The sequence below is a fragment of the Micromys minutus genome, assembly GCF_963924665.1.
Source record: "Micromys minutus genome assembly, chromosome: 3".
Taxonomy (NCBI): domain Eukaryota; kingdom Metazoa; phylum Chordata; class Mammalia; order Rodentia; family Muridae; genus Micromys; species Micromys minutus.
Window position 1 is genome coordinate 55,887,111 of NC_137972.1, and position 25,078 is coordinate 55,912,188.

Sequence of the window (25,078 nt, forward strand, 5' to 3'; positions counted from 1 at the left end):
GTGTGTGAGAGAGCACAGATCTAGAGGCTCAGGGATGGAGACGAGAACAGAGGTACAATGGATGCTAGGGGCAGGTGGGGACACCTAAGGGCAGGTGGAGTACTTAGGTGCAGGTGGGGTACACTTAGGGGCAGGTTGGGGTGGGGCTTTCAGCTCTCTTGGATCCTCTGCTGTGGGTCAGAGATTCTTGAACACTTCATACTTTTCCAGGGTCTGGGAACTTATGTGGGCTATATCTCCCACTCTCTAAACTGACAGTTTCTTCATTCTGTTCCCAGGGCTGAGAAGGAAGAAGACAGATTCTGGTTGGCAGCTGGTAGCTGTGGACTCAGGGACAACATTTCTTTAGGCATACCTTTGCTCCTCAGGGTCCCACAAAGTGAGTAGTGACAAGTAGGTTCGCCTTGTCACTTTGTCTCATGAAGGTTTATAATGTATTCAGTACTTAGATTGTGACAACAGTCCCACCCACAAGGCTGGCTTCCAGTCAATCAGGGTCTCCTGAAGCATGAGGCCAATGTTCTATGAACAAGACTGTCCCAAAGGGAGCTGAGGATTAGGTCAGCAGGGATGTGACTCTGAAGAAGATATAGAATTGAATGACCAGAGGCACTACAGAGACCAGAACCTGAACGGAGTGGACATGGCTGCTGAAGAGTTAGGGTAGGTGCCTGCCATGTGTGTGGTCCTGACTTACTATGCTGAGCTCTATCCTGGTCTAAGTCTTGCTCACCCAGACCAGTCCAAGATGATCAGAGACCTTCATGGGCCTTGTCTGGAACTAAAGTGATGAACCCATTTACTGTGTCCTGCTAGCTGCCCCACCTGCTGAGGATGCTGGTCAAACTTCAGAGCTACTGTGAGCAGTTTTCTTCTTGCAGCTTGGATGGCATTAGTGGCCATTCAGTGGACCACAGCACGAGGGGCAATCCGTCACCTATAGCCCACAGCATGGTCAGTGGCTGCTGGTAATCTTGCTTGGCCCTTCCTGGCTGTGCATTATGGACAAGTCTCTTGCCACCTATGAGCCCCAGTTGTGGGGACAGATTTCTCCAGAGCACGATGTTGAGAAGGCAAAGGAGCTGATGGTGTGCTTAGGGAAGGGATGCTGTGCAGGGCTTTTCATGCCTTAGTTGAAGTGCGACCTGGAGCCCTGGCTGAGCAAGGAATTCCCCATTCCTTGGACTGATGTTCCCTGCTGCCCTGTGGCATGGACCCCTGGGAATCTCTTAGGACCAGCTGCTCACTCGGGGGGAACCTCCCTGGGTGGACATCTGCAAGCATGTGTTGGCAGGAGAGGGTAGACAGGAGTGAGGCGTGAGGCCCACTCTTTTTCCTGTTAGAAGCTCATGCAAGTGATTCTTCTCCATCGGATTCAATTTATTCCCATCTGGGCCCTGCTGTCTCCATCAATTCAGCTAATAAAGAGAGGTGGACGTATGTGACCCAGGACACTGCAGAGGCCTCTCCCAAGCTAATTAACCGGCCCGAACAATCCCTTTTAATATCTTTGTACTTAATGCCTTAAAAGGGGAGACTGAACTGGGGGAAGGGGAGGGACTGGGTAGAGGCTGCACCAGCTGGTTAAAGAAAATATGAGGGTAGGTCTCCGTCCTGAGGAAATTTTGCTTTGTGACAGGTGGACAGATCCAGGACCACCAGGGGATGGATTGTACCCTGGCTGGGGTATTCTCTATCTTGGGTTGGCTTTGCTGGAGTAGCTGGTTGGGAGCAGGGTGGAGCCTGGGGAACGGAGAGGGAAGGGGTGTGGAGCTGTCCACCCAGCCGTGCTGAAAATGCTGATACTGCAGTCTCTGGGGGCATCAGTTACTAGCCAATCCTGCAGTTTCTGACCCTCTGCTGTTTTGAACCTTCAAGAATGCCCTTTACCTTGCAAAGAACCTTTCCAAAGCCCTGCAGTACACCTCCTGGTGGCCTTGGAACAGAAGAAGAGAGGGGACTGTAGCTGTTCCCTGGTGAGAATTGTCTTCTGCAAACAAGACCTTGGGAAGACAGGCTGTAATTACAGCAGTAATTTCCAGGCTGATGGCAGGTGTGGGAGGGGGTGAGGGTAGGGAGCTCACTGCAACCTGGTGGGTCAACACGCAGGTCATTAGGACCAGGCTGGCCATGCACACAAGGTTCAGGTGGATAGACCTGCACTTACACAACCACACACTCGTGGTCTGAAGAGTAATGGGGACCAGACAGACAGGATTCAGCTCCTGGGGGGAGTTCTGCTGGTCCCTTTGTTGTGTAAGATACCCTTTCATTGCCTGGGAATTCTGGGACACGGTCTCTTCTCAGCTCCATAGCTGTTGGCTTATCACCCAGAGCTTGCTTCTCTATCTGTTTTATACCCAGGAGTTTCCCAGGGCGAGTGATGTGCCAGGTTCAGAGCAGGGGCTCCATAGATATAAAGCAAAGTTTTACAACCCTAGTTCATATGTGGTGGTTTGAATGAGACTGTCTCCTATGGCTTCATGTACTTGAATGCTTGGGACCCAGCTGGTGGAACTGTTAGAAAAGGTATGGCTTTGTTGGGGATGCATCAGGTTCTCTAGCGCTACATCTGCCTGCTTGCTCCTGTGCTCCCCACCATGGACTCTAAGTCTTTAAAATTATAAGCAAGCACCTAACAAACTCTCCCTTCTATAAGTTGCCTTGGTCATGGCGTCTTATTACAGCAGTAGAAGGATAACTAAGACACTCATATGTTTCACTAAAACTTAAAACATAACTTATACTGTGCCCACATAAAGCCGCTAAATGTCTTATCATTGGAGGACTTGTGGGCTCCTGACCACCCTTCTGGCCCACTTTCCCACCTCTCACTGCAATGCCTTAACTCTGGCTGATATGGAAACAACCGAAACTAGTTGACCTGATACCAGTGGGCTCTGCTCTCTCCTGTCTTCACACAACCCTCGTCCCTCATAGAAGGCAGAAAACCCTGTTCCTTCCTTTCTTATTCTCCCCATCTTTATGGGATCTTTACCCTCATTTCTTGCTGTATGAGTTCTAACCAGGCAAAGGAAGCAATCAGCCTTTCTGGGGCTATGTCCAGAATGGGCAAGCCACCCGAGCAGAGAGCGTAAGGGTCAAGAGACACTGAGTCAGCTAGTTTTGAAAAAGAGGTTTTTCCCCAGGCAGAGGTCAGGTGGGGTGGATGAATGGGCATGTGCGAAGACATGGAATAGTGTCATTTAGGGCTATTAGGGTGTTGGGTTAAAGCCAGAGGCTATGGAATGAAGGAAAGAAAGGAAGGGAGGAAGGAAGGCAGGTAGGGAGGAAATGAATGAATGAATGAATGAATGAATGAATGAATGAAGGAAGGAAGGAAGGAAGAGACCTCCATGTGGAAGCTATGCTGAGGCAATTGCTGATTAGATGGATGGACTGGGATGAGGAAAGCATTCTTTCATAGTTTTACTCTTTGACATTAGGGGCCTTACTATCCCCAGAGAGAAGAACGCTCCCTTCAGTGTAGCCAGGATTTAGAAACAACATTCAGGGCCACAGCCTTCCTACATAGACTACCTCATCTACATTCTCACACCCAACCCTTCCTCCACTGGGTTCTTGGGTCCCTGCTGCCTGAATAACCCATTGTCAGACCATCAAGCAGAGATAGCCCCTGTCCTACTGGTCCCTTGCCTACCCTTGTGTATCCCCTTCCTGTCCCTTCTGCAGACACCACAGCAATTCTCATGTTCACAGCCCTACCCATGACCTACCTGGTGCAGCTCTGTTCTCCTTTTGTGGTTCTAATGCTGTCAAGCAAAAGCAGGGCCCGACCATCTTTCCTTCAGTGGCAGTCCTCTGACCTGTGGCTCTCACCACACCTGAATAATAATGACAACAGATTGTGAAATGCTCACAGTTTTGAAGACACCTGAGGGTGCTTGTCAACCTCCTTCCTGGCCAGCCAGCCACCTCCTGGTGTTTGAAGAAGAAAGGCAGAGGAAGTCCATGCTGGGGTAGCAGGGGCTGCCCACACTTCCCCTCCCACTGCACAGTGTTCCTATAGCAACCCAATGGATGACAAACAGTGCCCATTCCTTTTCTCCAACAGGTGGATCCAGCTGGAATAGACAAAGGATGAAGAGGTTTGCTATCGCCATAGTTACATTTGAAAGCAATAAATCGGGAGTGGGGAGAATCATAGTGCTCTACTTCCTCTAGCTCTTACAGTGACTTCTGGCTTTCTCTCAGGAACCTGTCTTATTGTTTGCTTGATGGACATTTCTATTTCTCCCATGATACTCCCACACACGTGCTCTCGGGTGCCAGTGTGGGCAGTCCTGGGTGATCTTTCTCTACCCCCACACAGAGAAAGTCGATGGTCTCCTGGCCGCTGATTTAACACTTGAGTGCTGTCATCAGGGGAGCTTGGTGGGCTCTGTTCCAGCTGCTCTGCACAGCTGCCTGGCTGAAGATTCAGGGCCAGGTCTGAAATGCCATGAGTGGCTTGCCAGATCCCAAGGAGGGCAGCCGAGGGCACAGCCGAGCCAGCAGGCCAGGCACCGCGGGTGGCAGGCAGCCAGGCCAGGCCAGAGCTGCTCCAGGCAGCCCACGGCCAGCTGCTCATGGTTATATTTAGCCCTTACTACCAGGGACAGCAGGACGCTGGGGCTCCCCAGGCCAAGGGACCATACGCTGCCTAAGTGGTCCTTGGCATTGGACATGTGAGATTGTTTTCCATTTTGAGGACATTATTTTAAAATGTTTCCACGAGGGGAAAGGGAGGAAGGGAAAGAAAGCTGATCTGGAAGAAGAGGCCTAAAAGAAATGCAGCAGCAACAATTGCAAATCCTTGTTTGCATTCCGATGGATGCCTCTGCTGAACCAACTCCAAAGAAATCACTGGAGACATCTGGGAATTCACACACGGGCTGAGAATTAAACGATATTAAAGAATTATTAATTCTGTTGAGTGTGATGATACTGAGATTAGATGTCTTAAACTCCTTATCTGCCAGAGACACAAATTGAAATATTTATGATAAAATGGTTCGATGACGTATGAGGCTCACTTGCCACACAGATCATGTGTACAAGAGTGTTGTGGGTGGAGGCACACCGGCTGTGGATGCTGCCTCCAAGCTGGGGCTGGCACACACTCGTTATTCTTGTCTCTCTACTTTTGTGTGGAGTTGACATTTTCCGTAATCAATGCTAAAAAGTGCTTCTACCCGTATATTCTTGCCTGAGGCTTTTTCTTCCCGAGTCCTTTTTGCCTTGCTTGCTCAGGGAGAATTCCCAGGAGTGGAATTACTGGATCTGGAAGCTTCATGAATTTCCCCCTTGGACATGTGCTGGCAGGTCAAAAGTCCACAGGACAATGAGGACTCACACTGTGCTAAGAATGGGGCACCCAGAGTCACTGCACAGGAACAGAGCTGACACCCACAGTTCTCATGTCATGAAGCCACTCAATATAAGACTGTCATGGCCCCCAGTTCCTGAATGAAGGGTGAGGCAAGGCACATTCACTAGGCCCTAGGAACCTATGGATCTTTTGTTTGGAGACTGATTCTGGCCCACTGGTGGCCCTTGTCTCTCTTGATGCAAATCTGTATTGTTTTGCTAGTTTTCAGTTTTTAATACTCATTTAAAAATAGTATATAGAGGCTGGAGAGATGGCTTAGTGGGTAAAGTGCTCATGAGAACTGAAACCTGAGTCCCCAGAACCCACATCTATGCTGGGTGTTTCTTGGAAGCTACCATAACCCCAGGCTTCAGCAGCAGATAGGGGATGCCCTAGGCAACCTGGCCAGCTAGACTAACCAAATCAGCAAGCTCTGGGTTCAGTGAGAGGCTCTGTCTTAGTAAATAAAGTGGAGAAAAAAAAATCCCACACCAACTCTCTCTCTTAAAAAATAGCATGTAGTCAGGAAGCTCTATTTTTACAACCTTCGCTTTACATCATCTCTGTCTTTTCAGTTTTGAGATGGGCATCCGTGCTTCCAAATATGGACACTGACACCAACTGTGTCTCTGGTAATTGAGTCTATACGGTGCAAGGTAGCGATTTCTAGTACCGGCCCTTCCCCCTCCTCAAATTGATCTCTAGTGAGCTCAGCATCAGGGAGCAAGTGCTTTCTGTTCTTAACTCTTGACTGCGAGTAATTCACTCTCCACACCCAGCAGACTGAGTCCTTCCCTCCAGCCTCGTCTCTGTGTGAAACATAGCTTTAGTCAGAGCTACAGCAGCCTGTGCCCTAGGGCTGACCACCCTAGCTTTAGGTGTCACCTCTCGTATCACTTTCAGGCCAATGCTGTCTCTCCCCACCTTCCCCACAATGCCCTGGACCTAGAGAGATGGAGAAGGGAGACAAAGGCTTGAATTCAAATTTTCCATGAACTGCAGGGAAATCCCTGGCCTTCACAAAGGAACAAGCAAGGTATGACTTGTCAATGGGCTAATATGTACAAACAGTCGCATTAGAATTTTAAAGTACCCCCTTGTGGGTAATGAAGACTGCAAATTGGTAGGTACTGGGGATGGGGTCAGGATACCTCCCCAAGAGAGGGTGGCTGTCATCTTTCTTTCAAGGACCCTAGAAGGGGTAGCTTGCAGGGCTGGGGAGTCAGAGGCAGCTCAGGTGAAGGGTACGGAGGGACCTCATATTCACTCAAGCTATAGCTGCTCATAGCCCTGTTTCCATGGTTACTACCTAGGGATGAGCTCACCTTCCACAGGCAGGAGCACCAGGCACTCTGCCAAGGAGACTCTCTGGTGTGTGGCCAGCATAGCTAGCCGCGGGGCAAGATGAAGCCTGCTGATATCTCCCTTAGGAAGCAAAGGTGGGGCCACAGGATATAGGTGGCCATCACAGAGCTGAGCCAGAGAAGCATGAGACCAGGGCCTCTTCTGCAGCCAAGACCATGTGACATGTCAGTGCTGACAAAGCAGACTCTGGGAAGGACTGTAGGTAGCCAGGAATGACCACACCCAGAACTTTTCATGTTGAGTCCTTACCTCGGAGCTGACTTTCCCCCATCACAGAGTCTTCTGGAGTCCCAGCTGCTTGTCAGTCATGCAGCCCAGGGAGTGTCAGCTGTGGCCCAGAGAGGACATGACACATTCCTGGAGCCCTGTCCTCTACACACCAAAGCACAGAGCTTGGATCCCATTAGAGTGGATCCTACTGGCCACACTGGTGTCACCCCAAGATGATGCATGGAGAGAGAGGTTGCGCCAAGCAGGGCAGCTAGGGCATGAGAATCAAAGAGGGAAATTTGTGCTGTTTTTTCTGCAGGAGATGATGCAGAATTGAAGTCTGATGCCCATTTGCTGAGATGTTTGCAAGAGGGGACAAGGTTCTCCTAAGTCCTAGCTTAGAGCTGGGGTGTAGGAGGTATGGGTTTGCTGAAAAGCTTGGCCTTGGAGAAAGGAGGGACAAAGGAGGGTGAGGTTAATGGCGAGTGGTATGGAGAGACAGGCAAGGCTGGGGTGTGCTCTGGGTGGTCCTATAAAAAGGCATACTCAGTGTGTTCCCGTTAGTATTTGGGAGTGACAAAGAAACCCATTCCTTCTTCATACAATGCTTCTCCATCTGATCTTGCCTGGTCCCTGGGGTCTCTTTCTAGCGCTACTGATCTGAGCCTTGACCCTGTGCGTCTTGTCTCTGGCCTTCTGGCTCCAGCTGGTCCTTCAGGCTTCAGCCCCTCTCCTATCCAACAGCCCGTGGTTGCACTTGCCTGGGTTTTCCTTTGTCTTGCCAGTGTGATCCTGCCTTGTCTGCTTCTCTCCACTGGACTGCCAGCTCTCAGTGGGCAGGAACTTGTTACAGTCTCATAACCAAGGTCGTGGTCCCTAAAGCATGCCTGTCATGCTGGAGGTACTTCACCAGTGGTTGTCAGAATCCATGAGCCCTTTAGTCCTAGTTGCCTCTTTGCCCCTGGTGTGGAGTGGGTATTGCTTCAATTGTGTTGTTGTTTGTCTGTTTTTGTTTTTTCCCCCAGTAGGGAGACCCAGAGAAGCATAGGCCATGGCTGCCACAAAGACCCTGAGCCGGACCTTCAGTTTCCAGTCTGGCTGATGCTTGTCCAGGCCATGCACGTGCAGCTGACCCTGTGCCAGAGTGGTTCTTCTATGAGGCAGCCCCCCCCCCCCACCTTAACTGCTGGGGCGGGCAGAGAGACCTGAGCCCGGAGGCTTCTCTGCGGGGGCTGATGTGTGAGGGATTTATGGGTCGTGGTTAGAAATGAAAAGCAATTCAATTCAATCCCAGGGCGGTGAGAGCTTCCCAGAGCCTCGCTAAGTGGGTCTGGAGCAGCGATCAGCGTTGCGAATCTATTAGCCCACACTCGGCATCTGAGTCACGGGGGAAGAGCCAGGAAGCGGCAGCGCCCAGCGGGCTGCACGTCAATTATGCTCCTCTCTATTTAATTAAGTCATAAAACACACCCGTGTCTGGAAAAGGGCTGGACACCAGGCTGCGACCTCTGCTGCCAGCGCCTCACAACCATAGTCTGGGAGGACACTGAGGAGCCACACTCTCCTGCCTGCCTGGGACTCAGTGTTCCTGATGGAGGCCCAGAGGCCTGATGGAGGCACTATCTTCATTCCTCTGACGGCTAAAGAGGCCAAGCAGGAGGATAGGGTGGATGGGACCTTACTGTGGAAGGCCCCCTAGATTCAAGCTACCGAGCTGGGTAGCTTATGCTTAGTTCTTCACCTCCCTGTGCCTCAGTTTCTCCACATGCATGGGGAAGGATCAAGGAGCATCTGAATTCAGGGAGAAGTGGGATGGAAGAGAGATGCAGGCACATGGAGGGCATGTGGAAAGGATGTGGAGGGGGCAGGGAGTAGTGTGTAGAAGCGTGGGGAGTGTGGAGGGTTGTAGAGAGGAATGTGGGCACAAAAGGACCTTGGCATGTAGCATCCATACAGGCAGGGTGGCAGTAGCCTGCACATCAGGTGATACCCAGCTTCTATGGAAATGCCCTTGAGTGCTTCTCCTCTCTGCTTCCCAGTGGGTATTGTGCTACCTGGGCTATTGTTTATCTTACACATTCTCTGAATGCTGTTCCCTCTTTGACGCCAAGGGGTGCCAATCTGGCCTCCTGCTTTTAGGAGATTAGCAGGCACTGGAGGCTTCAGACAGTCCAGGAGCATCTTGGGCTGTTCTAACAAGTAGTGTGATCTATAGAGGTGAGCCAGGTTCTTGTTGGCTCCGAGCAGGGTCTTCAGTGGTGCCCCTGAAGCCAAGATGGGCAAGAGGAAAACAGCCATCAGGTGTAGCCTTGGAGGGCAGCACACACAGCTTGATCCACAGAGGACACACAAAGACCCAAGGTCCTTCTGAGAAGGACAAGAAGAGATGGACTGAAGAGACATGCTCAAAGCACACACCCCTCTGCCATTTGGGCATGCTCTGTCAAGCCAGGGATAGGCACATCTTCGAAAGTCCCCTCCTGCTTAGGTTCTTCTTGACATATGATAGTCACTGTTCCTAGACGGGAAGGAGTGACTCACAGAGGGTCATAGGAAATCAGAACCAACCTGCTCCCAGACCCTGGTGTGCATGAGAGCCTCTGTCTCCAGACCCAGTGAATTATTAAACTTTCTAGCCTGCAGCAGGTCTAGAGGGACAAGATGTTGGATTGTAAGAGCTGGAGAGTCATATGCATGAAGAGATCTCTGGGAGAAAATCTACAGTGGAGACTTATATGCCCAGCATGAAGTGCAAGAGCTGGTCAGTAGGCACAAGTTGTCAAGATGAGTGTGGGGTGGGACTCATAAAGATTAGAGGGTCTTCCAAGGGCTTATCACCATATATGGTAATAACACAGATGCTGGATGTGATGGTTTGAATGTGCTTGGCCCAGGGAGTGACGCTGTTAGAAGGTGTGCCCTTATTGGAGTAGGTGTGGCCTCATTGGACTAAGTGTCATTGTGGGTGTGGGGTTTAAGACCTTCACCTTAGCTGCCTGGAAGCCAGTCTTCTGTTTGCTCTCAGAACATGATGTAGAACTCTCAGCTCCTCCTATGTCATGTTTGCCTGCATGCTACCATGCTCCCACCTTGATAATAATGGGCTGAACCTCTGAACCTGTAAGCCAGCCCCAATTAAATGCTGTCTTTTATAAGAGTTGCCTTAGTCATGGTGTCTGTTCACAGCAGTAAGCCCTGACAAAGCCACTGGGAGTGAGGCTGCTGTGTACTGGGCATGTGCTCCTTTCCCCATCTGCTGAGCTTTGGTGTGACTTGAGTTTTCTTTAAGAGAAAGAAAAAACAACATTGGCAGTGCCTGGTTTCACACAGGAGATTAATGCAACACCAAGAGCCACAGGGGTTCTCAGTGATGACTGCTTTCAGCAACTTTTCTTCTATGGGTCTTTGCTTTTGGCTAATGTAAGAAGCTGAAATGGGAGGGACAACTGTCGTAAACAGATACATTCATCATGAATTAATTTGGGCATGCTTACATCCCCCTCAATAGAGAGAAAATTAATTATAGGCAAGAGGCTTCTGTAGGTGTTTAAATGGAAGGTAAATATATGCAAGCAAATAGCTTTAAAAAAATATGAGCGGCACAGAGACAGGTTGACCATCATCTTTCCAGAGGAACTTGTCTTCCTCTGTCGGTGAGCAGATGTATTGTGGATGGCAGCTTTCTTGGGATAAACACTTGGCAAGGCACAGCATTCACATGGTTCTACACAAATAGCTAAGTAGAAACCCTTAAATAATGGACTAGAAAGATATATTAGCAGTTAAGAGCTCTCCAATCTTCCAGAGGACCTGGACCCATGTGGCAGCTCACAACTGTCTGTAACTCCAGTTCCAGGAGATCTAACACCCTGTTCTGGCCTCTCTGGGCAACCAAGCATGAACATGATGCACATACATACATGCACATAAAATAAATAGAACTAAAAATGAAAATGTAAATGAATCTAAATAGAAACTTAAAACAGAGGAGAGCCTTAGCCCTAGATAGGGGACTCAGCATACTAGAGTGATGTGATGTGTGAAGTTAGTGGCAACTAGGCTGGGCGAAGGGATGTCCAATGTCTCATGTGTCTGAGGGAACTTTCTGGAAGATGTTGACGTTGTAACGGTGACTGAGTAATACTCAGCCTCCCTAGTGCTAGAGGCACCACACACCAGCTGGGGAGACAGGGAAAGGTACCTCACACTCTGAACTGGAATGCCTCTAGATGTCAGCTTTTCAAGATGATCGTGTCTCAGGGTGAATTCCAGACCATCCTCGGTTTCTAACTCACACATAGTGGAGGTGGAGGTAGATTTTTGTGCTTCTGTGTGAATGGGTTCCTCGAACAAACTTCCTTCTAATCAGCTACTAGACTCTCTAATGATCTATCTGTATAGTCAATCTTGTTTGTAACCCAATGAGATCTAAAATCTCCATGAGCATGAGCTTCTGGGAAAGTCTTGAGAGTTTCCTAGATTAGGTTGAGGTGGGGAGACCTGTCCTGGGCTGGACTCCTGGGCTGAAGGAGACTGTGAGCTGAGCACCACATTCATCTCTCTCTGCTTCCCAACTGTGGAGGCACTGTGAGCAGCTGTATCCACTTCTTTCCTGGCCATGCCTTCCCTGCTGTAACAGGCTGCACTCAGAACTGTGAAACTGTGAACTAAAGTAAACCTTTCCTTCTTTAGCTTGCTTTTGTCAAGTACATGATCACAATAATTAGTAAAGAAATTGTCTATCATCTATCTATCTATCTATCTATCTATCTATCTATCTATCTATCTATCATCTATCTATCTATCTATCTATCTATTTATCTAGTTTTCTATTTATCTATGATCTGTTAGTTAATCATCCATCTACCTAGTTACCTATCATCTGCATATCTGTCTACCTAGTTAACTATTAGTCCATATCTTTCTCTCCTACTGATTATGTTTCTTTAGAGAAAGTGTGCTAAAACTCCTTTCCTGTGCTAAATCTAAGCTTTTGCTTGCCCCTTTCTGAGCCAAAAAATATAAATATTCAATAATTTAACAGAAATAGATGTTTCACCTGAATAAGAAGAGAATTGCTGGGTGGACCTAAGAGTATATGCACACAGTTTATGGGATCAATGGCAGAGAAAATCTCTGTTCAGAGGAGTGGTGAGTGAGTAAGTCACCAGGTACATCTAGGGCCAGCAAATATGTAGAGATGCTAAAGCCACCCCCTGCCTGACAAAGAGAACTTGTGAATCTTCTAGAGTCCCTATCATTACCCGCCCCCCCCCCCTGTGCAATATGCTTGGAGATATAAAGACCAGAAACTCCATCCATAACAAGCACAGGGGTATGAAAAAGAACCCAAGGAGTTTGTGGGATGAAGTATATAATGTTTCATATAACAGATAAGCAACTCTGCACATTGCAGAGCCATATAGCACAGAAGAATCAAATTTGAGAGAGAGAGAGAGAGAGAGAACAGCAGAGACACTAGGCTTTTTATCCCTACTTGCAAGGTTTCCCAGGAATGACAAAGAACAGACCAGAAAGAGAGCTAGTGTCTGTCATATTGTTCAATAATAGGGCTGAGAATCTCTAGAATGCATCAAACAGTTATCAAGTTGAATCAATATGTGGAGCATATTGAAGATAAAATCTCTGCAGAACACAAAGAAAAAACTGGATACATTGTGTTAAAGTTCATTACATCAAGATAAGTGAAACTCCATGAACGTTCCAACCAAACTTAAGGTTTCTTACCCAGAAAAGGGTTCAGATGTGAGTGGCAGAAGTTAATGCTAGAAATAATGCAACCATGTTCACAAGGCCGTTCATAGCAACCCTAGCCTACCTAGCTCTTGTCTTAGTTACTTTTCTATTGCCATGATAAACAGCATGATCAAGGCAACTTCTAAAACAAGAGTTTAATTAAGCTATGGGTTCAGAAGGCTGGAGTCGAGTCCATGATGGTGGCACAAAGGCATGGAGGCAGGAACAGCTGAAAGTCCACCACTTGATCAACAAGGAGGAGGCAGAGAGCACAGGTTTTGAAGCCCTAAAGCCCTTGTTCTCAACCTTTCTAACACAAGATCCTTTAATACAACAAATCCTCATGTTGTGCTGACCCCCAAACATGAAATTATTCTGTTGCAACTTTATAACTGCAATTTTTTATGTTATGAACTATAATGTAAATACATAATATATAGGATATCTACCATGCATCCCTTGTGAAAGGGTAGTTTGAGTCCCAAAGGAGTCATGACCCACAGGTTGAAAACTATTTCTTTAAAGCCTGCCCCCTTGACATACCTCCTCCGACAAGACCAAACTTTCTAATCCTTCCCAATCAATTCCACCAACTGGGAACCAAGTAATTAAAACTATGAGCCTATGTGAGCCACTCTTATTTGAACCACTACATTCTACCCACATTGCCTCCTGGTCATATCATACTTCAAAATACATTTAGTCCAACTTCAAAAGCCCCCATCATCAAAGTTCAAAATCTCTTCTGAGACTTAAGGCAAATCTCCTAATTCTAACCTCTTGTAAAATCAAAAAGTGAATTACATATTTTCAACATACAATGGCATAGAATATACTTTACCATTGCAGAAGAGGAGGAATTTGAGTACAGTGGGGAAATACTGGACCATAGCAGGCTGAAAACTCAACAGGGCAAACTAGCTCTCTGCCTGATATTAAAAGGCATAGAAGGCTTTGTCTTTCAGCTTTGCTATCTGCAGCATACATCACTCTCTCTGGCTTGCTCCACTCACTGTGTGTAACTCTACTTGACAGATATCCCATGGATTTGTCCCCTTTAACATTTTGGGATCTCCAATGCTTTATTTTCACAGCTTCATGGAATGGCCTCTCAGGGCCTCCATGCAGGGACTCCTCTGCTATACACATGACCTCAGCAGCTTAACCACAGGGAAAGATTCAGCAACCCCTTTACTCATGTGTTTTGGTTAGGATTTTACTGCTGTGAACAGACACCATAACCAAGGCAACTCTCTTAAGGACAACATGTTTTTGGGGGGGCTGGCTTACAGGTTAAGAGATTCAGTCCATTATCATCAAGGCAGTATTCAGGCGGGCACGATACATGAGCTCAGAGTTTTACATCTTCATGTGAAGGCTGCTAGCAGAATTCTAACTTCCAGGCAGCTAGGATGAGGGTCTTAAAGCCCACGCCCACAGTGGCACACCTACTCTGACAGGTTCATACCTTCTAATAGTGCCACTCCCTGGGCCAAGCATATACAAACCATCACACTCATACATCATTTATGACTCCAATGCCAGAACCATGTGGACTATACTACCAAATCTGACTACTAACTTGAGGTAGATTCTGGACCTTTTGAATTAAGTTTGCAACAACTTTCCTTTGTTGTTTCTTAGGGGCAGAAAATTCCTTAAGCTTTTTTCTTTCACAAGTTTGGAAGTTTGCAAGGTTAGCTGAGTGGGGTCTTGCCTTGAAGATATCCCAGTTGTCCTAGTTAGGATTTTATTGTTGTCAAGGAGACAAAATGACCACAGCAACTCTTACAAAGAAAAATATTTAAATGGGGCTGGCTTATAGTTCAGAGGTTTAGTCCATTAGCATCATTGTGGGAAGCATGGTAGCATGAAGACAGACATGGCTCTGGAGAGGGAGCTGAGAGTTCCAAACCTGGGTCATCAGGCAGCAGGAAGAGTATGCCACACTGGGCCTAGCTTGAACATCCGAGAACCCAAAGCCTGCCCCAAAGACACATTTCCTTCAACAAGACCACACCTATTCCAATAAGGCCACACCTCCTAATAGTGTCACTCTCTATGAGCTTATGGGAGTCATTTTTTATTCAAATCACCATAGTCAACTTCCTCGGCTCCATAGGTATATAGACATATCATAAACAAAATGCATTTTGTTCAACTTCAAAAGTCCCCATAGTCTATAGCAGTCTTAAACTTGTTTAAAAGTCTAAAGTTCAAGGGCTGGAGAGATAGTTCAGTGGTTAAAAGCACTAGATGCTCTTCCAGAGGTCCTGAGTCCAATTCCCAGCAATCACATGGTGGCTCACAACCATCAGGAATGGGATCTGATGCCCTTTTCTGGTGTGTCTGAAAACAGCTACAGTTTACTGACACAAATAAAATAAAAAAATAAATATTTTTTAAAAAAAGTCTACAGTTCAAAGTTTCTTTTGAGATTCATGCAGTTTCTTAACTGTAATTCCCTATAAAGTGAAAATAAAAAGGCAGATCACATACTTCCAACATACAATAGCACGGGATGTACATTACAATTCCAAAAGGTAACATAATGAAGAAATGCTGAATAAAAGCAAAACCAAAATCAGCTGGGCAAACTCCAAAACTCTGAATCTCCATGTCTGATGTCAAAACACACCTCAGATCTTCATCTCCTTTCAGCTTTGTTGACTGCAACATACTTCTTTCTCTTGGGATGGTTCCACTCCCTGTTAGCAACCAACCTTAGTAGGTATCCCATAGCTCTGGCATATCCAACATTTTGAGATCTCCAAAGCGATCCAGGTTTCACTTTCACAGCTTCACACAATGGGCTCTGTAGACCTCTATGTAGAAATGCCCCAAACACATGCCTGGCTTCAATGGCTTTCCTTAGTTGAGGAGGAAACAATCCATAACCCCTTTATTCTATCCTTGACTCTACAGTCATAACCATGTGGCTGAAGCTGCCAAGTTTTGCTGCTTGCTGGAGCTTAAACATGGCTCTCCTGGTCTATTACATCTTCACCAGCTTTCTGTTTCTGATGGTTTTCTTCACTTGGCTGTCCTAAAACTTTATCTGTAGACCACACTGACCTCAAACTCAGAGATCTTCCTTCTTCTTCTTCCTTGGTGCTGGGATTAAAGGTGTATACCCCAACACCAAGCCCTAAGCTTTTTAAAATTCCTTTTCACACGTTGGAAGTTTATCTGGGTGGAATCTTATCCTGAAGTTACCACTCTCTCATTTCATTTAACATCAGGATTTTCTTTAATTTGTTTATCAAATTGACTTTAGAATTTAGCTAAATATCATTGCCTGATGATCCTTTGCTCCTCAAATTTTACATTTTTTTAACTGTCCTTGTTCAGGTCGTTCCTTTTCATTATAGATTTGCATAAGACTGGCCATGGATAACTACACGATAGAGTCAGTGACAGGCTGCTTTGAAATGTCCTCTGCCAAAACTGTTAATCCATAACCCTTTGATTTAGCCTCAGGCAAATTTTCTGGACAAGAGCAGAAAGTAAACATATTCTTACCAAAACATCACAAAATAGTCTCTAGGCACATTCTAAATTCTTCTCTTCGAAAACCTCTTAAGCCAGATTCCCACAGTTCAAATCACCTTCAGCCCCATTGTTTTCCATGTTCCCAGAAGAATGACCTAAAAACCCCACTTAAAGAATTCAGCCATTTTTTTTAATCCAAAGTTTCACAGTTCACGTTAAAAACAAAATAAAAAACAAACAAACAAACAAACAAAAAAAAAAAACCAAACCAAACAATCAACCAACCAAACAACACACATGGTTTAGCCTCTCACGGCCATAGCCAACTCCTGGTACCAACTTCCATTTTAGTTATAATTTTATTGTTGAGAAGAAGCACCATGAGCATGGCATTTCTTATAAAGGAACATATTTAATTGGTGCTGGCTTATAGTTCAGAGATTTAGTTCATTATCATCATCACAAGAAGCATGATGACATGCTAGAGAGATAGCGGAGAGTTCTGCGTCTGGATCAGCAGGCAGCAGGAAGAGAATGCCACACTGGGCTTGACTTGAGTACCTGAGACCTCAAAGCCTATCTTCAGTGACACACTTCCTCCAACAAGATTTCACCTCCTCATGGTGTCACTCTCTATGTGCCTATAGAGGCCATTTTGATTCAAACTACCATACTTCTTTGTATCCCAATGTAGATCAGGACCCCTCTTTATTTCCTTATCTCTTTCAGCACCAGCCTTGACTCCAGCATTAAATTTCCTGATTCTCTCTCAATCTCTCTACCCCCCTACCCTGTCCACTCTTTCTCATTGTAGATCTGCATAAGTATAATGAATAACACCCACATGACAACACCAATATTAATCTGTCTTGAAATCTCCACCAGAGACATGAGTTCATTAGTTTTCTATTTATCTTCAAGCAAATTCTTAGGAAAGGGGCAGAAAGAAGCCACATTCTTTGCCAAACTATCACAACAATGATCTCTATAGAAGTTGCTAATATCATTTTTCTCTGAAATTGGGCTTGGCCTCCATACTTCACATTGCTCTAAGCTTTACTCTCATCCAATATCTAGAATGGTCTATTAAGTCCTGTGTACAGTGTTCAACCACTTTTTCTGGTACAAAGTCCCAGTCTTCCACATTCTTCCCCAAAATATCATGGCCAAGTATACCAGAATAATAACCCACTACTTGGAACTAAATTCTATCTTAATTACTTTTCCATTGCTATGAAAGAAAAAAAACTCCAGGAGTTTTTCAAAGTAACTCATTAAAGCATGTAACTGGGCATACACTTTCTGTGGTGGGACAAACATAAGCTGGCAGGCATAGCTGAGAGTACACATCTTGACCACAAGCAGGAGGAAGTCAGCGAAAACTGGGAACGGCTTACATGTTTTAACCTCAAAGCCTGTTTCCAATGACACACTTTGTTTTTTTTTTTTTTAAACAAAATCTCAATCATTCAGTTTTACCAAATGAAGACTGAGGAGCCAGACACTGGGGTAAAAGCCTGCTAGCTCAGGAAGGTAGAGAAAGCACCCAGCTGACCTTTCTCAATGAACATCTCAGAAGGAAAAGGCCTATTCTCCTTCTCCACCTTGTCTTAAAAACCCTTCAAACTGAATCCCCTCCCCCAGCTTTTACTTCCTGCGACTCTCTATCCATCCCCCTGGCTTCCTCTGACTCTTGATGTTTTTTATTCCCCCTATGTTTACTCCCTGTCAACTGGTTGCTTACTTCACCACTTGACCTATGGTTGACATTATCTAATCCTGTTTGAAATAAACAGAAAGCTCTTGGATTAAAGGTGTGTTCTAGGATTGAGCCACACCATAACTAGAACCAGGTTTTTGTTGTTGTTTGTTTGTTTGTTTTCCCCCAGTAAATAACACAATCTTAGGGTTCACAGTATGATCAATATCCTGAAACATTTTTCCTTTTTCCTCTAAATAAAAATGAAAGATTTTAATACAGTAAAACTATTTAAAAGAATGAAGCTATGTCTCCCAATCTTTCCACAATGTTTAGCATGGTTATATTGGGCAGTTTTATGATTATTTTTGAGTTCAAACTTCTGTAACATGTCAAAGTCAGTCTTAGATGAACTCAGCAATATTAATGTCCTGAGCAGTTTGTAGTCCAAAGCTGATCTTTGGTTGGTGTTTTTCAGCTTAGTGGTGATCCTGGCTAAGTAGAGCAGAGCATTCAACTCAGAATTGTCCACTGTTTGAGCAGAACCCAGTGGCAGACAAGGTATGTGGCAATTTCCCCCAGTGGTTAGTGTTACTACAATCCATGTGGATTCATCTTTGCAGTTCCTATCATCTTCTTGGAGACCTCAAAGGTTTCTGTTAGAAATGCAGAAAAGTTAAACATTTTAAATGCCATATTCAGATCTCAGAAAGGTTTGAGGACCACAGTCTACTAAACTCATCTGAGGTTCACAAACTGTTCCCAGTTACCTGCTTCAGACTCAAACCTGAAAACATAAACATAAGGCTAGATGAATCTTATTTCTAGAATTAGTTAGTGTTCTATGACAACTAGAGTATGTGTGTGTGTGTGTGTGTGTGTGTGTGTGTGTGTGTGTGTGTGTGTGTATGTATATGTATATATATCATAATCTTGTAGATTTTGAGATAATATTTACACCTTAATTTTTTTAAAAAGTCAAATGAAAGCCATTACGATAGTGGCAATAGAACAGTCCATTGTTTTGTTTTCTCTGTCCCATACTAGGTGGTTCTTCTGATATAAGACAGAGATTTTAGATTTTCCTTCAAAAGCATTCATGGGTTTAGAGAAAGAGAGAGCCACGCTCAAACCCCAAAGCCAGCTTTAATTTTTAATTGAACTGGGACCACATAAAGACCATTTGACTTATGACTGTAGCAGCAAGGCCAGTTGGCCAATTTATTCTTTTTCTTGGGACATTTTCTCCTGATGATCTGTCATTTTCTTCAGATGTTTCACTTATCTGGTGGTCAGATTCTTTACTTGGACGCTTTTATTCTCCTGGAAAGATAAAAGCAAAGTTCTGCCCTAACCCTAACTTTGAGGCTTTCCTTGTTGGTAGATTATATGTTTCCTTGTGCAAAATGTTTTTGTTTTGTTTTTTGTTTTGTTTTGACAACAGAAAAAGTATTATCTTTCAATTGAAATTAAAAAAATATTTTGAAATTTTGAAACTGAATATATCTTAGTGGATAGATATACCTATGTTTTCCTTTCTCTTTATATATAAATTTAAGGTTTAAGTATATTTATTTTTAGATCACAAAGGATATTCATTTTGAATTTTAACCTGGTTTTTGCAAGAGGCTTTTAAATTTAAATCACTGTAATTCTTTCTTTTTAATTCTTTCATTAATTTTTATTTATATAAGTATACTGTAGTTGTCTTCAGACACACCAGGAGAGGGCACCAGATCTCATTACAGATGGTTGTGAGTCACCATGCGGTTGCTGGGAATTGAACTCAGGACCTCTGGAAGAGCAACCAGTGCTCTTAACCACTGAACCATCATCTGTCCAGTCACTGTAATTCTTATGCCCCTATCTCTGATGTCCAAGTGCTGGAATTAAAAGTGTGGTCCACCACTGTTTTTATTTATTCACTGTAACTCTAGAATTTAGAAAACAACTAACTTGACTGTCTCTGTTAGGATTAAAGGCATGGGCTAGCACTGCCCCTCTCAAATATTTTATCTTGGCTCCAAATTACTCCAAATCTTAAAGATTTAGAAAACTGAGGTAACCTTTGCAACTTATTTAAAACATTTGAAATCTCTTAACTGTGTTTTTTAATACCAAAGTACAAAAATATTCTTTTTGTTTAAGAAGAAAACTCAAAAGCTGATGTGCATGACATGGGTCATTTATATGCATTTTTAGCTTTGGTCTCTAATCATTTATAGCAGCGTCCCAAAATACATGCTTTTTGGTCTCTAATTTTTTTCTACTGCAGTTGTTTTGTCCTTGATTATATCTAGAGCAGTATAGTTTTTAACAACAGGCATTAAATCTTTGTTTGGTGGATGAGTTTCTCTGACAGTGAAAGGAAATGATTGAATCAAATTTTATATTAGGCCTGTGAAAATTTCCTCAGGGAGCTTCCCAACACCAAAAGTTACTTTGCCTATTCATTTTGCAACAAGGCTGGGGCCTTCTCTTTGGATTATCTCTAGAAAAAAAAAACAAAACAAAAAAACAAAACAACAACAACAACAACAAAACACTGTTTCTAGGTACATCTTACTTACAATCTTTTAAAAAATGAACTGGCTTTCAAATGACCACAATTAAAACATTTGACATTTTTATTTTTCTTAAAGCTTTTAGAAATTACTTCTTATATCAGAGTAGCATCATATATGTGAGAAACAATATCAGCTGTATTTCTAATCTGTTCATCATTGGAACTGATCTTGCCTTTAAAGTTCTAATCACTCTTTTAAATTCTAAATTAACATTTTCAAAAGCCAAAGATTTGATTAATATTTATCTGACTTCTGAATCTGATATTATTCTATTTACAGCTGAAGTCAATCTTTGCAAAAAATCAGTGAAGGCTTCTTTTGAGCCTCATGTAATCTTAGTAAATGACTCATACCTCTTTTCTGATTCTTCAGCTTTGTCCCAAGCATTCAAACTTGCTAAATGACATAGTGCCAAGGTGTAAATATCAAATTCAAGCTGGATTTGTAATTCAGCATATTGATCCTCACCTAGCAACTGCTGAGGGAATATAATAATACTTTAGCCTATGACATTGTGCTATGGCCCTAGCTTCCTCTTTCCACCATGGTCATCATTGTACTTGAGAACCAGCTTCTGATATTGCTGTTGCCAAATCTTTTCAGTCTTGGAAGATAATTCTGGTCTAAGTTGCCCATGAATTTAATATCTACTTCACATAGGGTGAATGCATACCATATAAAATATTTTTTTCCTCAAATCTTCTTAAATCTAATATGTCTATATGATTCCACTTACTTTCTTTATAACCTACCAGGTACTTATCCTCTGCTGGTAGATCTTGTATAGTAAGCAGATAAGATTGGTTTTCTAACAACATTGGGCTGCCCCTTTTCAATTTCATCATTTGGTGGCATGGTAGATTCTTGACTAAATTTCTTTGTGTCTTAGTATTTTTTCTTATTTTCATTTGTAAGTTTTTCGACAGCTTGTCTAAATTCCTTTATGTCTGAGCATTTTTCTTATTTTCATTTATTAGTCTTTTCAAGGCTTGTATCTTATCAATCTATTTTTTTTATATATTTCTTTTCCTTTATCTTTAAGGCTTTTCTTTTTGAAAAGATACAGAAAGACACTATGGCTATTAAAGATAAAGTATGAAATACCAAAATGATAATAATCATAATTGGTATTGAACCAATTTTAATTAAGTCATTTAGATTTTTATTTCTGCTTTTATTTTCAAGCCATCTAAAGTAGTGCTATACAGAGTCCCAAAGCCTTGTATTATGGTATCCTTAACTCTTTCCTCGAGGACTTCACAGGTGACTTACCAAATCTGATGGCTTCCTAGTTTGTCCACAGCTGGACTGATTTCTCTGTCTATGGGGTCATGCCCCACATTGGGCACCAACATGTTGTTTTGTAAAACAAAATACTTGTCATTCTATTCTTTTAAATAAAAATTCAGGAGCCGGATGCTGGAATAAAAGCCTGCTAGCTCAGACAGGCAGAGAAAGCACCCAGATGACCTTTCTCTTCATAAATGTCTCAGAAGGAAAAGCCCATTCTCCTCCATACTGTCTTAAAAACCTTGTAAACGAATGTCCTTTTTTTCTATTTCCTGTGACTTTCTATCTTTTCTCCTGACTTCCCCCCAATCTCTATGTTTTTTGTTTGCTTGTTTTTACTATATTCACTCCCTGTCACTGGTTGCTTGCTTATTCTGCATCTTGATCTATAGTTGACTTTATTTAACCATGTTTACAATAAATAGAATGCTCTTGGATTAAAGGTCTCTGTTCTTGGGCTGAGATACATCATAACTAGAGACAAACTAGTTTTTCCCCCCAATAAGTAACATAATCTTAGAGTTCATGCTGTGATCAAATATTTTGCAGCAACACACCTCCTTCAACAATGGCACACCTTCTAATCCTTTCCAAACATTTCTATCAGCTGGGGACCAATTATTTAAACACATGAGCCTATGGGGGAATTGTCATTCAAACCTCCACAGTTCTCTACTGAGGCGCATCTTCAACTAAGATGTAGAGGTGATGAACAATGTGTTGAGTAAAAAAGAATCTAGAGGGGTTTACTACATCATGAGACACCAGAGGAACCCAATTTTGGAGGGTCTCAACATTGGCACAAGTCCCAGATAGAAGCCATGGAAGACAGGGAGTGTCTTGGAATGGTAGCAGGTTACAGAAGTATTGATTAGAGATTGTGTGAGGATCTGTGAAAAGAGATGAGGAAAATGATTCCATGCAGCCTGCCTCCATCCAGAAAGACCATGACATTGATTTTCTCAAATAAGGTCAGCAAATGAGAATGGATTAGATAAATCTGCAACGAGATGAAGACTGGCCAGTAGGCAAGTATTAACACGGGACAAAATGAGCTTTAAGGCAAAACCACTTAGAAGAGTTAAAAGCAGACTGAGTGCGGCTCAGTGGTGGAAAGAGGAGATACGCAAGAACAAAGTAAAAGTGAAGAGCCTCCCCTCTCTTGCTCTCTGATCTCTGGATTGCAGAGAGAGCTGCAGGCCACAGAGGTCAGCTTCCAGGGCAACCAGGGTAGGGCAAGTGAACCAAGTGGAGAGGGTGGCTGAAATGTTGCATGTGAGAAGATGAACAATTACAAAAGCATATGCAATAAGACACTTAACCACAAATAGAAATAAAAACCAAAAAAACAAGTCACTTAGCTAATCTGACCCACCTGAGAACTTTTCTAGACCCCTGCAGGTCCCTGAAAGGACTCATCTAAGATCTCTCAGCTGTCAGTGAATGGTTCTATCTATGTTTAACCCTCTTCAGCTGTCTACAGGGGTGGTTACTGTTGCTGAAACTGAGAAGGGAGATCTTCACTCTGTTTTCTGGTTCCCACAGTTTCATACAAATTTAGGATGAGCCATGTTAATTTATGCAAAAAGCCAGCTGGATTTCAACAGGGATTATGGCGAATCTGATCAACTTGAAAAGTATTTGTCTTAACACTATGAAGTCTTCTCTGTGAACATGGGATCTCTTTTTATTTATTTTATTTTTTAATTTCTGTCATTTTATTATATTCTTTAATATTTGCCATTTTTAGTTACAAGCCTCAGACTTCTTTTGTAAAATATTTTCTTAAATATCTTACTTTTCGTGGTCATCATAAATGAATTTTAATTTTCACTTATGACTGCTTCCTGTGACTGTTAAGAAATATAATAAATTTCTTTGGAGGGATTGAGATGGGGTTAATGTCGTAGCTCAGGTGTGTTTCAAACTCACCATTAACTTGAGCCTACCCTATATTCACCTCAGGAACACTGAGACTGTATGAATGTACCATCACTCAAGATCCAGAAATGAAATAGATTTTTGAGGCATGGTTTCTCATTGTAGCCCTGCTGTCCTGGAACTCACTCTGTAGATGAGGCTGGCCTCCAACTCAGAGATCTGCCTGTCTCTGCCTTCTGAGTGCTGGGATGAAAGGGTGGGATTAATCTACCAGGCTCTGAGTCGATTTCTCTTTGAAAATGCCAGACTCTCCCCAACATTTTATAATCATCTCCTCCAGTCACATGCCAACCACATGATGTGTCTTGAGATTTTTTTCCCCTTGTACTTTCTAATTGTTCTATTGTCTCTCCTCTGTAAGCCTGCTTTGTACTTGTGATTTTCCTCCACTTAGGAGGTAGTTGCCAGTCAGCTCTTGAGTGTACTTCGATAATAAAGGTTGCTTTAAATTTGGCTCAAACTTGTGGTAGTGGTCTTCTCTCTCACCCAGTGGGGTTAAGAGTCAATTCCGTGTGAATGCCTAGAGTCCACAGAGGCAAGAGAAGGCACCAAGCACCCTGGATCTGGAGTCACAGGTGCTTGAGAGCTGCCTGTGGGAGCTAGGAACCAAACTCAGGTCCTTTGCAGGATCAACCTATTACTGTTTGTTTAGTTTTGGTTTTGAGGCAGATCTCACTATGGAGTCCAGGCTGGCCTGAAACTCACAATGTAGACCTGGCTGTACTCAGACTGCTTGCCTCTCCCCTGAATGCTGGAAATAACGGCGTATGCCTCCTAGGCCCACCATCCTAAGTCCCCTTTTCCTCCTGAATTCAGGATTTTTTTTTTATCTGAGTGACCTTGGCATAGGCAGAGCAGACACTGCTTCTGCAGCTTGGGATTAAAGGTGTGTTCTTTCATCCCACATGGCTAGACAATTATTCTTTGAAACTCAGGCTTTTTGATTGGGGTCAGGGTAAGGGAAGCCCAGCCTAACAGCTGCTCTCTGGTTGCTCATTCGTTGGTAGTCATAGCTAGGAAGCTGCTGTCTAAGCCAACAAACCTGAAGGTACTGCCCAAATACCAAACGCCTAAGTGCCCCCTCTCCCATAGCAGTGCTAGAGGCAATGTCATAAATAGAAGGGCTTTCACCAGGTCAATGGAAGGATGGTTATTGGCCAACAAGGGCCTAAAGCTGGGCTTCTGTTTACTCAGAACCTCCCTTAACTTGTCCCAAAGATCAACTACCTCCTTGGTCAAGGGCAACATTTCTGGTCAATCCAAACAGCCTGTATCAGCTCAAAGACACCACTCTGCTATGATATAAATTGTTGGCTTTTCCACCATTTTTTTCTTCTTTTTCACCCCGGCCTTGGCCTTGGCCCTGGCAGTATGATCTCCAATAAA